Genomic DNA, 16,326 nt, shown 5'->3' with positions numbered 1-16,326 from the left:
CAAACGTATTATTTTTTCACTGTCACTAAGTTGAGAACTATTAGGAACAAAATGAAGAAAGAAAATTCTTACCTGTCAATTGCAGTGCAAGAATTTAATAAGTTATATTTAACTATTTTTTTTTAAATTAGACATTTTTTTATTTATAATATTGTTAGAAACTTTCTAATTATCATCATTCTCTTTGCCTTATCCCTATGCGGGGTCGGCTTCCCTAATTGCATTTCTCCATACAATTCTATCTTGGGTCATATCAATATTAATCCCCTTTACCAACATGTTTTGCCTAATCGTCTCCCCCCACGTCTTCTTTGGTCTTCCTCTCCTACTCCTTCCAGGAATCTGCACTTCAGCAATTCTTCGTATTGGGCGATTAGCGTCTCGACGTTGAACATGACCAAACCATGTCAACCTATGCTCTCACATTTTGGCATCAGTTGGTGCCACACCTAGACTTCCCCTAATATACTCATTTTTAATTTTATCCTTTTTTGTCACTCCACTTATCCATCTAAGTATTCTCATTTCCGCCACATGCATTCGTTGTCCCTCTTTTTTTTTCACTGCCCAAAATTCAGTTCCGTACATCATAGCTGGTTTTATGGCTGTTTTATAGAATTTTTCCTTCAACTTCATTGAAATTTTCCTGTCACACAGCATACCTCTCGCTTCCTTCCACTTCATCCATCCAGCCCTAATTCTACTACATGCATCTTCATCTATTTCTCCATTGCTCTGTAATACCGATCCCAGGTACTTAAAACTATGGCTTTTTACAATCAGTTCACCATCCAAAGATACCATTTTATTTGTAGTAATTCCATCTTTAAATGAACATTCCAAATACTCTGTTTTTGTTCTACTAAGTTTTAAACCTTTTTCCTATAGAGCTTGTCTCCACTGTTTCAGTTTTTGTTCTGCCTCTTTCAATATTTCCTACTAACACGACATCATCAGTATACATTAAGCACCATGGAAGGTTACTCTGTACTTTCGCTGTTATCTGGTCCAAAACTAATGAGAATAAATGCGGACTAAGCACCGAGCCTTGGTGCAATCCTACTTTCACATGAAATTTATCAGTCTTTCCCACACCTGTCCTAAAACTAGTCGTTACTCCCTCATACATAAGTTTTATTCTTTATAAAATGATGTTTGTTCGTTGGAGAATTAATTAACGAAACAACTGAAGGAAATGCACATGTTTTATTTAGATGTTAACAGCTCAGAATACAAACCGATACTAAATTCCAAATTAATAAATACAAAATTTTTTAAAACCTCTCACAGTCCTGGCACATATCATTGACACCTCGAAATCATCAGCGTGGGTGTTTCTTATCTCCGCTCTAGTCTAGATATGGGAATAAAAAGCACACAGTGCTGCAGTGGCGTGCTCGACATAACACATATCCCTCACATTCTTTACATATTCACCATGGACTCCTTTCTTATTGAGTGCCCACCACAGAATCTCTCGAGGAACTCTATCATATGCTTTCTCAAGATCAATGAATACCATATGAGCGTTTGTTTCTTTACTCCTGTATTTTTCCATTAACTGCCTTATCCTTCTAACATATCGATAATTATAATTTTTATAATCGCATCTTTGACGATTTCTTAAATGAACACACATCTGCTTCCTTTTTGCGGCTGTAGAAACTCGAATATGATAACAGCCACAAAAGTATTACCATACGTCCATCGGCATCTTCTCAAGCTTTAAGTCAAATATTATCACGCTTGAAATCAAATCCCAATTTAAAAGATATTTCTTATTTTCTCACAGTTTCAGCCGACATAAAAAGAGTTTTATATCCTAATTTTACCATGTGTGGAGCGATATGGCTGAAATTGGAAACTAAAGTTGTCTCACTGTTGCATTTATGTTTCCCAAAATTAATAAAAGCTTTTTGTGGTACCGAACCGCATTAGAAGTTTTGTTTACTCTAAAACTTAAATTCGAGGCGCATAGGAGTTTGATAGATTGATTTGCCCTCTTATTTCAAAAGCCGAGAGGAAGAAGAATTCTTATAGACTACAGGCCCATGTCCAAAATGGATGGGTCATATGAACCACCAGGTGACGTGTATAGGACGATATAAGAGCATAAAATAATAAGATTCAGCATTATGCCGTCACTTGTAAGCAGTCCAACTGAGTGCTGGTGAGAATTCAAAAGTGCAGGTAGAGTGGGTATATTTTGGTCCTATATTTTTGTACAGCATTTTTACCATAGATAGATCCATGAAAAATAATAAGAAAGCGCGCAGTGCCGTACAAAAATGGCGAGCCACAAAGTTGGTAAATTTTTTTTGATTTTCTGGCAATTTCCAGGGTAAATTTGGTCATTTGTTTCTGTACGGCATCAGTTTTATACTGTTTTAATACAACTTCTAATCCATTATTCCGCAACGCCGTACAAAAATCATGCGACAAGGGGAAAATCGAGGTTTGCAATCCCCTCGCTTTCCGTGGTCTGGGGGGTGATTTGAAAAATTACGGCTTCGGTTTCAAAACATTATTTAGCACTTAAAAGTACTATTAAAAATAGTGCCGTTAAAAAATTATTGTTCATTTGAGTGCATATTAATACTTATGTTAATTTCATGGTATACTTGATTTTTAAAGCTAAAAAAATCATTTGACTCTGTACGGCAACTTTTTCTTTAACATTATATTGTAAAATATAATTGTTATATAGTATTGCCGTTCAAAAGAAACTGTTCTAAAAAAATTATAGAGAAATACAAAAACAGAAATTTTTTAAAATATTGCCACAGTTTAAATATTCATAGATTAATAAAATACAGCAATTTTATACATTTATCCTTTGTTTTAAATAGTATTAAGATAAATAAATTAGGAAAAAATGATGCCGTACATTTTAATGCATACCATATCTTTTAGGTTGATGATAATGACGCTACCATTTTAAAGGTACATAGTATTTTATGGTCGTTTGATACTGTACGCTATTAACATATTTTTGAAGAGAACAATTATTATTGATAATATATGATAAAATCATTATGACGTCTAACTGAAGTGATAGGGTGTGTACAGTGTGTAGGTATATAATATCCAAGAATTGAAACTGTAAATCCCAGTATCAACAGTTTTGTATACTTTTGGGTTTAATATATACTTCAAGCATTATTGTTACATGTATATAATTGATTTGTTTCATTGCAATGATGTGAATAAATAAAACAACTACTATTTTTTAGAAAAATTACTACTAGAAAACGACTACTTAGCACACAGTACACAGTATTATAGACAGGTGTAGATTATATGCCTACAAATGCTAAACGTCTTAACATAACGTTGCTCCTTAAGCGATATAAATATATGTAAATTATATTTATTTAATATTTTTATTTCTTTTTTATCAATATTAACTTTCAGATTTGTACGGCGTTAACTTTTTATAAATTATTGCATTAACTACAAATGAACTATCTAAATGCCGCATAAAATAATATCGTCATAAATTTCACCTTACATTTCGTTATATGGATTTTTCGTACATTTCATTCTGTGGATTTTTTTAGCTTTTTTTTTCCCACAAACCTTTGGACCAACGAAAATGTACGGCATGTAAAATAATGTTATCTATGCATAAAATACTTTCAAAATAAATTAATTTTATGTTGTTTCAAATCACCCCCCGCACCACGGAAAGAGAGGGGATTGCAACCCTCGATTTTTTCCACTTGTCGCGTGATTTTTGTACGGCGTTGCGGAATAATGGATTAGAAGTTGTATTGAAACAGTATGAAACTGATACCGTACAGAATCAAATGACCAAATTTACCCTGGAAATTGGCAGAAAATCAAAAAAAATTATCAATTTTGGGGCTCGCCATTTTTGTACGGCACTGCGCTCTTTCTTATTATTTTTCATGGATCTATCTAGGGTAAAAATGCCCTACAAAAATATATGACCAAAATGTACCCACTCTACCTGCACTTTTGAATTCTCACCAGCACTCATTTGGACTGCTAACAAGTGACGGCATAGCCCTGAATCTTATTATTTTAATCTCTTATATCGTCCTATATACGTCACCTTGTGGTTCATATGACCCATCCATTTTAGACATGGGCCTGTAGTCTATTATGCTTTAATTCAGTTAAGTGTTTCGGTCAGTTATTAACCACCCTCAGAGCTAGTCGATCGCGTTTTTAGCTCAACTCAGAATGTATTCTCTCGAATGACTACATTCTCAATTCACGGCTTGCATTTATTATTACTTATCATTACACGGTTATTCACGGGAATTTTTTTATCTCACTCCTTATTACTCACACGCTTGACTCTCATAATCGAGGTTCACTTTACTTTCAATTCTACATAGCAAATGCATGTATGTTTTGTTGTAAACCCAGTAATAATTATATTGTAGAGTGATTGTAAATAGTGATGGCGTTAAATAAAAAAATAATTACCACACACGTTTATTAATCATTTCAACAAAGATTTACACCTTACTTCGACTCGACAAAGATTATCAGAGTCTACGAACCACTACAGAAGCTGGTTCCCGTCTTGTGTGAAGGAAAAGAAATAATCACCAGGTCCATTTAACAACTGGTGAAGCGTTTTGCACAAATATCTGGTAGAGACCTATTTGCAGCATAAGTAGCAACTTAACAAGGAAGAACTCGGCTGAGAAGTAAATCACAAAAATCAAACCCATGGTGATAGTTGCTAGGAATGAAACAATCAACAATACTTTTTAGAAAATAGTGTCGGTAAATTTTAAATAATTGAATCTATGGCTTTAAAATTTTAATGCCCGAGTACTATGGCACCAGCCAATATAGTAATCTAAACAGCGTGGACCAAAAGTTTGAAAACTCCTAATTATCTCTTAACCCTTAAACGCCCAACCTTTTTTAGGTTCCATGTACGCCCAAGGGTGGGTAAAAAATGTCCACCTCTAAAATAGCTATTATATTTATTGAGGGTTGTCGGAAATGCATTAAACTTAAGAATCTTATGACTAATAAAAACAGAATCTTCTAAAATATTAATATAAACAATTTACAAACCTTACAACAAAATTACAATGTACATCAAAATTAACATACCAGTAAAAGCCAGTATGTCAGATTTGTCGATTTTCTCCACATTCTTCTTTTCAACATCCTCATTAGCGGATAATTATGTAGATTATGTAATTATACGTCGATAATTATGTGGATTATCTTCCTACCAACGAGAAATTATATAGAAACCTTTAGTAACAAGTTTTACCAAGGGTGTACTTTTTATGCCCACCCATATTTAACTCAAGATACTAATTTTATTTTCAAAAATATCAGTAGAACCAAATTAACATTCGATAAAGGACTGTCTTTTAAAAATAAATTATTTAAAAAAAAAATTTAAACACGTAATGAATATGTTACAAGGGAATACACATTAGGTGGACATTTTTTACCCACCCTTGGGCGTTTAAGGGTTAAGGGGGCGGCATGGTGTGAAATCAACATATCAAGCACATGTTTGTGCATTTTTTTTTCGAAGCTATGATACAAATATTTTATTTTTACATTAAACAAACATATTAAGTACAATTCAAAGAATATTTGGAAAAAAAATTAATTCAAAATATTGAAAAGTAAGCCATTGGTAACAAATTTTTACAGGCAGCTCACAAAAAAATGGATTTTACGGTGGACATCAGAACTCGTCACTAGATCATACGAAACAAAAAATTCAAAAACAGTTAATTAGTTTATGAGATTCACGAGGCCACAACGTCAAGTTTTTTATTTTTAATGATTTTTGAATTTTTGGTATCACTCAGAAATCAATAAAAAATGAAAGTTTTGGTAAAAATTTTGTGAAAATCAACAGATTTATTATTGTTGGACAAAAAATAAGCAAAAAAAGAAAAATATCTCGACGTTGTCACCTTATAAAATGGCTCAAGAAAATATTTGCAAAATATCGGGTAGATCGGCCAAGTAGTTTTTGAGTTACAACGTCCACCGAATTTGAAAAAGCAGTTTTTAGAAAAATTCGTTTAAAATTTTGACAACTGCATCTTCATCTTATTATTTGTCTGCCAAATCGTAAAGTGATGAACATTGAAATATGTTTTTTGAATCGAGGGATAATCTACAAAAGAGAAGGCGAACAGTTGTTTAACGTTTCTCACTACGCTCAAGCGTGCTGGCGCGAAGTCGCGGCAAAGCGAGTCGAAGGTAGAGATATTCAACACGCTGTACCTCTGGTAATTTTACTCCGATTATTTTGAAATTTTCAGACAGCCATATGACATAACCAAGTAAAATCCCCAGAGACGGAAACCAGAGTAAGGGACGAGGGTAGTTATAAGGGGTCAAAGTCGCTGTTTTTATTATTTTTTTGTGACACTCATGATCGAGATAGTGCACCAAAATTTGGAAATAAGTAGGTCATGACGTAACTAAGTAAAATCTCCAGGGGTGGGTCTTTTGCGACGTTCGTGATTGAGATAGTGCCCTAAAATTTGGGAATAAGTAGACCATGACATAGCTAAGTAAAATCCCCAGGGCCCGAAACCAAAGTATGTGACAAGGGTAGTTATAAGGGGTCAAAGTCGCGGTTTTTATTTTTTTTTGTGACACTCATGATCGAGATAGTGCACCAAAATTTGGGAATAAGTAAGTCATGACGTAACTTAGTAAAATGTCCATGGGCTGCACGCTGCTGAGGGTACAAAGGGGTGGTACGCAGGGGTGAGTATAAAAATATAAGGGGTTTTTTGCCGTTCATGATCGAACTAGTGCACCAAAATTTGAGAATAAGTAGATCATGAAATTACAAAGTAAAATCTCCAGGGCGGAACGTTGCGTGGGGGACAAATGTTGTGCTACGTCACAAAAAAATAATACAAACTGCGAACTGGACCCCTTAAAACTACCCTCATCCCCAACTCTGGTTTCCGCCCCAGGAGATTTTGCTTAGTTACGTCATGATCTACTTACTCTCAAATTTTGGTGTACTATCTCGATCACGAACGTCACAAAAAATCCCTTATAATTTTTATATTCACCCCTGCCTACACACTTTTGTCTGCCACGCAGCGTTCCGTTCCTGAAGATTTTACTTAGTTACGTCATGACCTATATATTACCAAATTTTGGTGCACTGTCTCAATCATTAGCGTCACAAAAAAAAAAGAATAAAAACCGCAACTTTGACCTTTTATAACTACCCTCGTCCCCCACTCTGGATTCCGGCTCTGGGGATTTTACTTAGTTATGTCATGGTCTACTTATTCCCAAATTTTGGTGCACTATCTCAGTTACGAACGTCGCAAAACACCCCTTATATTTTTTAAATTCACCCCTACCCCCACCCCTTTGTCGGCCATGTAGCGTTCCGCCCCTAGAGATTTTACATAGCTACGTCATGACCTATTTATTCCCAAATTTTGGTGTACTATCTCGATCATAAGGGGCACAAAAAAAAATAATAAAAACCGCAATTTTGACCCCTTATAACTACCCTCGTCCCCCACTCTGGTTTCCGGTCGTTGGGGAAAGTCATGTACACAACTAATTCAACATATATATGTATAGTTTTTCCATATTACTTATCAGGCACAAAATCCGCTTCTATCTCTCCTACTATTATATTTATAATATATTATACAATGTGTTTTATTAATAATTATCCATATAGTAACTGGAGAAACCTTAGCACAAAATACGAAGATTTAACCTACAACACTTAAATAAAATATGGTTTCTTACTGAGTTACAGGGTGTTTTATCTAAAAATTTAAAAACTATTTTTGCTTAGCATTTTAAAACTATTCGACGTATCCTTTTCATACTGGGCAAAAAGTGCGGCTGCTAGACAGCCTACTAAATTATAATAAACAAACGTTTCTAACTACTACCAGAGGCGTACGACAGGGGATGATCAATGGTTGACCCTTCTCATATTTTACGCCACAGGAGGAATTACCATTTTAGTGCCATTTTTAGATTCTCCAATACTTTCTACGTAAATAATATACTCTTCATTGGTAACGATAAAGTCATTAGTTTTCGAGATATTTGAAGTTAAATATGAAACAGCACAGTTATTTTGATTAATTTATAATATGATTGATATGAAAAATTTAAAAATTATTTGTACCCAGTACTTTAAAACTATTTGGCATATCCTTATCATACTTGGCAGAAAGTGTAGGTACTGTACACCCTACTAAATTAAGGTAAATAAACGTTTCTAGCTCCTACCAGAGGCGTACGACAGGGGATAGTGCCTGGTTGATTCTTCCCAAAATCTACGCCACTGACGAAATTGCTATTTTAGCGTATTTTTTTTGATTTTGCATTACTTTTTATGTAAATAATGTACTCTTCATTTATAACGATTAAATGATTAGTTTTCGAGATATTTGAAACTAAAAATGAAGCGACGCAATACATTAATCAAAATAACCGTTTCGTTTCATTTTTAACTTCAAAGATCTCGAAAACTAATGACTTTATCGTTACAAATGAAGAGTATATTATTTTCATAGAAAGTTTTCATAAAAAATTTTTGGAAAATCCAAAAATTAAACTAAAATAGCTATTTCGCCAGTGGCGTAGAATTTGGAAAGGGTCAACCATTCACTTTTTTTCCGTCGTACGCCTCTGGTAATAGCCACAAACATTTGTTTAACATAATTTAGTAGTTTGTACAGTACCTATGCTTCCTGCCAAGTATGAAAAGGATACGTCGAATATTTATAATATGCTGAGCAAAAATAATTTTTAAATTTTTAGATAAAACACCCTGTAACTCAGTAAGGAAAAACATTTTATTTAAGTGTTTTAGGTTAAATCTTCGTATTTTGTACTAAGGTTTCTCCTGTTACTATATGGACAATTATTAATGAAACACCCTGTATATTATACATAATATTAAAATTATAATAAAGAAATTTTTATGGTACCTAATACCACTTAATAGTTTTCGAGGATAGATCAGAAGTTGCTACGCAAGCTTGTAATAAAAGTAAGACATCCCGTGCTTCTGGAAATTTGATTTTATAGACGGTGCTGCGTCAGTGGCTTTATGTACATCACCGTTGACCACTTTAATGTCCCCAAACCAATAAAATTGCACTTTATGGTTGTACGTCTTAATCGTAAAGGGCCCTCTAACGCGAGCAATAAAGAAATTATTTTTGTTATGGATATTCGAATGGTTTATGACGAAATATTCCCTTCTTACGGGGTTGAATAATTCATGAAAGACATTTTATCTGCTTTTACTTGTTTCGTCGACGACACATATTTATGGAGAGTTAAATATAAGGGAAGATAAGGTTTATTGAATGAATATCGACGGCTGAAAGGCAAAAATGACCAAGCGACATTTGGCTAACTTTACACTAGAGCGGTTTAAAGATTGAAAATTTGGAAAAAAATTCATAAAACATGATTAAGTGGTTTTATTGTCATAATTCCAACGAACTTTAAATGCAGTTTATATACTTTATAAACTACCTTTTGTAGACTATCTATTTTTTAATACTTTATGAAATAGTGTCGGTTAGTAATATTTTGTGCTAAATCGCAACCAGGAAAAAGTTACCAACCGACTATATTTTTTTACTTTCAACTGGAAAAAAATACTGAAAGTGACTAATTTTTATTATCGGAATTGGTAAAATTGACTAAACCCGATAAATTTTTGAATGTACTTTCAGAAATATGACCTATCCGAAAATCATTTATGTTTTGTAACAGGTAAAATGGTTGAAATAGAAAACTAAAAAATATAATATACAGTAATTATCATATTAATAACAAATCTTACTTTGAATCGTGTCGTCTTTATCTATACGACATGCATGATCAGTGAAATGTATAAATTTCTTATTTGAAATATTTACTGATTTCTTGGCATACTCCTACACTTGCAAATGTTAAGATATTTCTATTAAGTACCAGTGACCTATTTATATAACAGTAAAGCGTTTGTAAAAATGAAAACAGTTATCTGCTACAAAGACTTTAGCTTATGTAGATACTGGAATATGGACTTGAAAGCTGGACATTAAAACAAGAACACATAAATAAGCTACAGTCATTTGAAATGTGGTGTTACAGAAGGATGCTTGGAATAGTATGGACACAGAAGAAAACGAACACGAAAGTATTGCGAGAATTGGTTAAAGAATCCGAAATAATAAACACATTAAAAATAAGAAAGTTACAATTTCTGGGGCACGCAATGAGGAGACAGCGATATGAAATGCTAAGACTGATAATACAGGGAAATATAAGAGGCAGAGGGAGTATAGGAAGAAGGCAGTGGCATGGTTGAAGAATTTAAGGGACTGGTTTAAAAGCAGTTCTATAGAACTATTCAGAGCAGTGGTAGATAGAGTAAAGATAGTGATGATGATATCCAACATCCGATTAAACGGCACTTACAGAAGAAGAAGAAGTTAGTAACACCAAACACTAATATGGTATAAGAAACACTAAAATATTATAAATATGGGGACTTACCGAAGGTAAATCTTTAGTAGATGCCCCTGCTCTTGCTAGAGCTAGGTTTAGGATGTTATGTATTCGTTTTCTACTCTCCATTATATTTAGCTATTCCACAATTTCGAAGCACACTGACCGGTATTCTATTACTAACTACAAATCAAACTATGATTTGGAGCCCTTCTAAACGGCGGAACAGGTTACGTGCAATAATGATAAAATCTCTTTTAAAATTTCCTTTTTAAAGAAATATAATATTATATCTAAGCAACAAAAACATAAAAAAACGGCAGGTAAATTATTACCAAGCGACAACTTCGACCTATTTTCGGTAGAAAGAAGGAACTATTGATCTTTTTTAAGAAAGTTACATCTCGATATAGTCAACTAAACAAAAATGGTATTCAATTAATGTGCAAAAAAAAGTAATAAATGACAAAAACAAAATTTTCGGGTAGGGCAAAATTTCTTAAGCATTTTAAAAACTCTAGATATTGTTTGTAAAAAATCACTACGCGCCCAAACATTTAAAATACAATCTAATAAAAACTTACTAACTGTAAATAATTAAAATGGAAGAGGTACCAAATGAAAGTTGTTCTTAAATTTACAAAATTCTAGTCGTTTGGTCGCCGAAAATTGTTAAAAATGTCAATTATTTTAAGTAACCAAGCGACAAAAACTTCATCGTAGCCGCATGAGGATACAACCAATCGACGCAGAAAAATTTTCTGATTTCAGTGATATATATATGTCAATATCGCCAAATTGGCGTTTGGTAACTTCTGCCTTTCAACCGTCGATATGTAATACACAGTCTTGTTAATCAATGTGTTTTTAGAGCTGAACGAAAAATTGAAAAATTATAAGCAACAACAGAAAATAATTTCTTTAATGTTTCTTATTTTTTCAATAGGAAAAAATATACTCAGTGACATCAGAAGTGTTACACCTAGAAGGAATAATTTTTTGACCTAAGTTTTTTGGCAACAGAGTGACTATTAGACCTGCATCCCGCGTAGCAAAAAAAGTTGATTAATAGCAAGCTGAAAATTTGTTAATAGCTTAACGGTGTCGAGTTGGACAAACTTTGATGTACGGGAACATTGGAACAGGGGAAGTTTTAATTGTGGAACAGTTTAAAAATTTGGAATTAATTGTGGAACAGTTTAAAAATTTGGAACGTCAGATTACGAGAACGTTCCATGTATTTTGTCGGACAGAACTTCCAATTGATTTGTTACCATTTCATTAAACTCTCATGCAAAAAATCAGACTGGTGTTTATCACCAACTGGGCGTTTTAATGAGTGGAACACGAAGAATATGTCAAATGACAGGAATCGTGTTGCTTAGTAGTCGTAGTCTGATTTTTGCATAAGAGTTTAATGAAAGGGTAACAAAGCAATTGGATGATCTGTCCGACAAAATACATGCGACGGTCTCGTAATCTGACGTTCCAGATTTTTAAACTGTTCCCCAATTAAAACTTCCCCTGATCCAATGTTCCCGTACATCAAAGTTTGTCCGACTAGACACCTTTAAGCTATTAAGAAATTTTCAGCTTGCTATTAATCAACTCTTTTTTGGTACGCAGGATCCAGGCCTATATATTTAAAGGTTGCTACCAAAACAATATCAATGTTTTACCTTTTATACTTTTTGGAAAAAAAGTTTAATCTTTAAATTTTTTGTGGAGAGACCGATTTATGAAGAATTTCTTCCAGAATTTTTTAATTATTATTCCTCAGTCTAATTGTATTCAGTTTAAGAAAATGCTTTGAAAAAAAAAACGTTGGAACTTTACCGCGCTGAGCAGATGGGACGTGAATTGTACATTGTAAAATTCCCCCATCTTCCTTAGTCACAGCTTGCAAATTGTAGAAGCCTCGTAGGTGTAACCAGAGAAGGTTCCCATTGTTTTCATTCTGGTGGAATCTAGAATAGCATTATGTTGTTTTATATGCCATTAGAGTGAAAACTTAGTCTTTTTCCAAAATGCTTTGAGTTCGAAGACATCAAAATTACCACCATGTTATCGGTTTTGACAGTGGTAGAATTGTTGCATATAAAGATCTGGGTTTGTCGTGTCGCGAATATGGCCGTCGTGTTAATTGTACGGCAGTGACGGTTAAATGTCCTTGCTAAGAAATCTCAGAGAACGGCTTGGGTGCAGCTCAACTGAACTCTTTCGGGCTGAAGTGCAAAGTCAGAATAGCAATGTCAGATGGCACGTAAAGAAGAAAGAAGACGGTTATGCGTGTGTGTCATGTGTGGAAAAACGAGGGTAGAGGAAGATGAACAATACTAATTATTGGTCAACCGAGGTGTACCACAGAGCGTCAAGGTAGGCACTTTATTCTATTGGTTCTACGAGATCATTTTGCTACTTCACGTCAAATCGCTGACCAAATTTATTTATTTATTTATTTATTTATTTATTTATTTATTTATTTATTTATTTATTTATCTATTTATTTATTTATTTATTTATTTATTTATTTATTTATTTATTTATTTATTTATTTTTTTATTTTTTTATTTATTTATTTATTTATTTATTTATTTATTTATTTATTTATTTATTTATTTATTTATAGTAATTACAAATGACCTGGCCTCTTGAGACTAATCCAGGTCGTTTCCTGATGGGATTACAGTAGTTGATACACAAAATTTTTATTTTAACAATTTTCTAATTTAATTTTACCAATTAATAATAGCCGCAATCTATTACTAATTCTAAAAATTATATATTATAAATGATTCTGACAAATAATTCTAATGAAAAATTTTAATAAACAATTCTAAACAATTTTAATAAACAAAATATTATTCTTAATTTAACTTTTATTTTTTTTTTGTGAAAGTATAATTTTTATATTGCTTCCAGTCCTCATTCTCAGGGCTGTGACCCGAAAAAAGAGGATGGAAGAATCACATAAGTACAATATGAGAGACATAATGTGTCGTCAAAATAGCAAGAGATACATCACCAATCGGTAAAAGAAGTATCGGCCGACCGCGCAAGAGATGGAATGACAACCTTACATAAAGGTATGACATCATTTGTGTATTTTCAAGTGGTGTGTAATTGTACCTGCTTTCAATTGCTGTAGTTTTAGTATGGTTTGGTCTTTGAGCTACGTTGACGTAAAGTTTCTTACGGTATCAGAAGCCTAGTTAGCTTGGAAAATCCAATTACCATTCCAAGTAAAAACAAAAATGAAGTTCAAAACACAAATATACTTACTGACAAGCAGGCCATCGAAATTTGCAAATCTAAAGATCCGTTCCGTTCCCAAATTAATTTCATTAAGAAAGATACTTTGGAGCCATCCATAAATTTGGATCCTTTAACACCACCAAGAGTTAGATTAACCAATAACTCAATCTAGCAAGATTAAGGGAACCGGATATATTAAAAGCAATTAAGCTACATCTTGCTTTCCTACACGACCAGCCTGCCTTAGTATTTTGTGATGGATATACCAACACCAGTGTGAAACTATTTTTGGCTTCCGAAGGTCTACCTACCAAGACTGAGGAACTAAGAAAAATTCTTCTAGAATTTAATGATGCTTATGGAATTGGTCCAGCTGAGGTGGAAGCTGATCTTGTTGCTTATAGGTCCTTTCTAAGTTCAGAAAGAATCATACATCTACAAAAATCAAGGGAATGTCACCGAAATTATTATTCTACTAGCTCTCCAAGACGAAATTTTTAAATAACACGACGTGTTCTGGGGAACTAGAAACCTCGAATAATTTTAGTGATGACAACTTTAGTATGGTTCTGATTAATATTCGTTCTATAAGAAATAAAACTGACGAATTATTTTTGTTTCTGGAAGAATTAGGATTTCCCCCGATAGTTGCGGTTACAGAGCACTGGCTTGAAGTCAACGAGCCTTTTTTTGTAGAAAAATATACCACAATTGCTAGGTATGATCGTCCAAGTTCAGCTCATAGAGGCACCCTAATTCTTTCTAGAAATAATGATTTTTCTCTGATTACAAAATATGACTTTCTGTTAAATGAAGCCTTCTTTGAGTTTTCCCTAGTTTATAAAAAAATCTTAATCTTTACATTATTTGCATCTATAGATCACCTGACTCCCCTGTGGAACTATTTTTTCAGAACCTGCAAAATTTGTTAGATGACTTGCCTCATAGAAGCATGTAACGGTCACGTTACTAACTTAACTCTTTAATTATTTTTATAATTATTTTCCTTCGCTCTCCCATTTAAATTCTCTAATTCCTCGTATAGGACCACTGACGTGACGTCATACCTCGGTGATGGAACATACTCCACCTATCGAGAATTATTTCGCGTTCGGTGAGTTTGACGTCGTACTCTTGGAAGGAGAGACGAATGTTCATCACTTGACCTGTGGCTGTAGGTGAAGTTGGTTGCTACCATAGAATATTAGAATGGCGGTTGGTTTTTTATTTTATAACATCAGTGAAAAGAAAAAAATTACCACAAATGGTTTTCTACAGTAGGGTGGCATGTGGGTAGAACAACCCCTCTTGGAATCGGAATAGAAATCACCGGTAATAAAACCTTTTTATAATAATTTTTTTTGTTAGCCTTGAATATTAAAATATTAGTCCCATTGTTAAAATTTCTTAGTCAACTCATTATTTGGATTTTATGTAGATTCGATTATTGAGTATTCATTCAAAGAAAATTATACATTAATATATTTTTTTGGTTAGACATAACCAAACATATGCAGTCCTCAAATTAATATTGGAAATAGGTATCATTTCTCTGTAGGTTTTTGAATATCCAATATTTTATAAATTCAATATTTTTACAGATATTTCCTTAAATTAATCATATTCAAATTACAAATTCCATGTCATTTGTTCATGTATTCACACTCAAAATAGTTCAAGGTTACTTGAGATTGGTTTTTGTTACATTTTTAATGGTCTGTTTTTCTATACTATTGCTTCTAAAAAGTTCCTCAATTATTTCTTCTTCCCTTTACTTTTTGCTCATGTTTGAAATGAGAAATAAAACTGGGAATATTTTTTTAGCCATTTTGGAGTAACCACATGGTGAACTCATAGCCCTTTGACACCTAGGGAAACCACTACAGCCACAGTCAAGTCACCTTGGGAATATGTCTAATTGGGAGCAAGCTATGGGAGCGTTCCAGCTCAATTTTCGTCTTGGCACCTGGGCCTACAGGAGTCATGGGGTCGCACCATCCTGGTGCATCATTTTCTAGGATGCAACCGCAACCTCGTTTGGGAACATTCAGTGAGGTGTTTTAGTAACTATTGGTTTTTTTTATATTTCAGACTATCTGTTAAATACACTATGTTTTTTTTCCAGATTTAGGTTACCTCTGGTTTTTTTTTAATATGACATATTTGTATATTATTGTATTTGGTTCCCAAACTTTGTATCTACGGTAACTTCTTGTGCACAGGAATAAGCCTAGAGAAAATTAGGTTTTTAATACTTTATTATTGCTTTGATATTGGTTTATGTAATTCGGGTAAATTTATTTTTTAATATTACTAGCTTGTTTCCCAAATATTTTACTATTATTCGCTTTATTCCATTTGTTCGGTTAATTTAGGTCATCGTCGGTATTTATCTCAACTTCATTTCTACTTTAGTCAATTGTATATTTAACTTTATTTATTCATTACTGTATTTTCCCTTAGTGAGGCTTGGGCCTATTTATTTGTAGTATTTTCATCTTTGTCAGTTTCCTTAGTTGTACGTAGCAGGCGTACTATAACCATTTGGTAGGAGACTTATGTAATTTTGTACCCTATATGTTAGTGAGAGGT

General features: G+C 33.3%; 1 protein-coding gene and 1 long non-coding RNA gene across 2 annotated transcripts in view; one reads left to right on the top strand and one right to left on the bottom strand.

The window, feature by feature from the left end:
* The window catches only part of LOC126892888 (protein O-mannosyl-transferase TMTC1-like), a 603,242-nt gene that overhangs the window by 162,620 nt on the left and 424,296 nt on the right, over positions 1-16,326 (bottom strand). The gene's annotated exons all lie outside the window — the stretch shown is intronic.
* LOC126882544 (uncharacterized) lies at positions 14,694-16,274 on the top strand. The gene is made up of 2 exons (XR_007697360.1): positions 14,694-15,066; positions 15,559-16,274. It is a non-coding gene; the product is annotated as an uncharacterized LOC126882544 (long non-coding RNA).

Source organism: Diabrotica virgifera, chromosome 1 (genome assembly GCF_917563875.1).
Source record: "Diabrotica virgifera virgifera chromosome 1, PGI_DIABVI_V3a".
NCBI lineage: Eukaryota > Metazoa > Arthropoda > Insecta > Coleoptera > Chrysomelidae > Diabrotica > Diabrotica virgifera.
The sequence above is the reverse complement of the archived record's forward strand: the minus strand, read 5'-3'. Positions and strand labels throughout refer to the sequence as shown.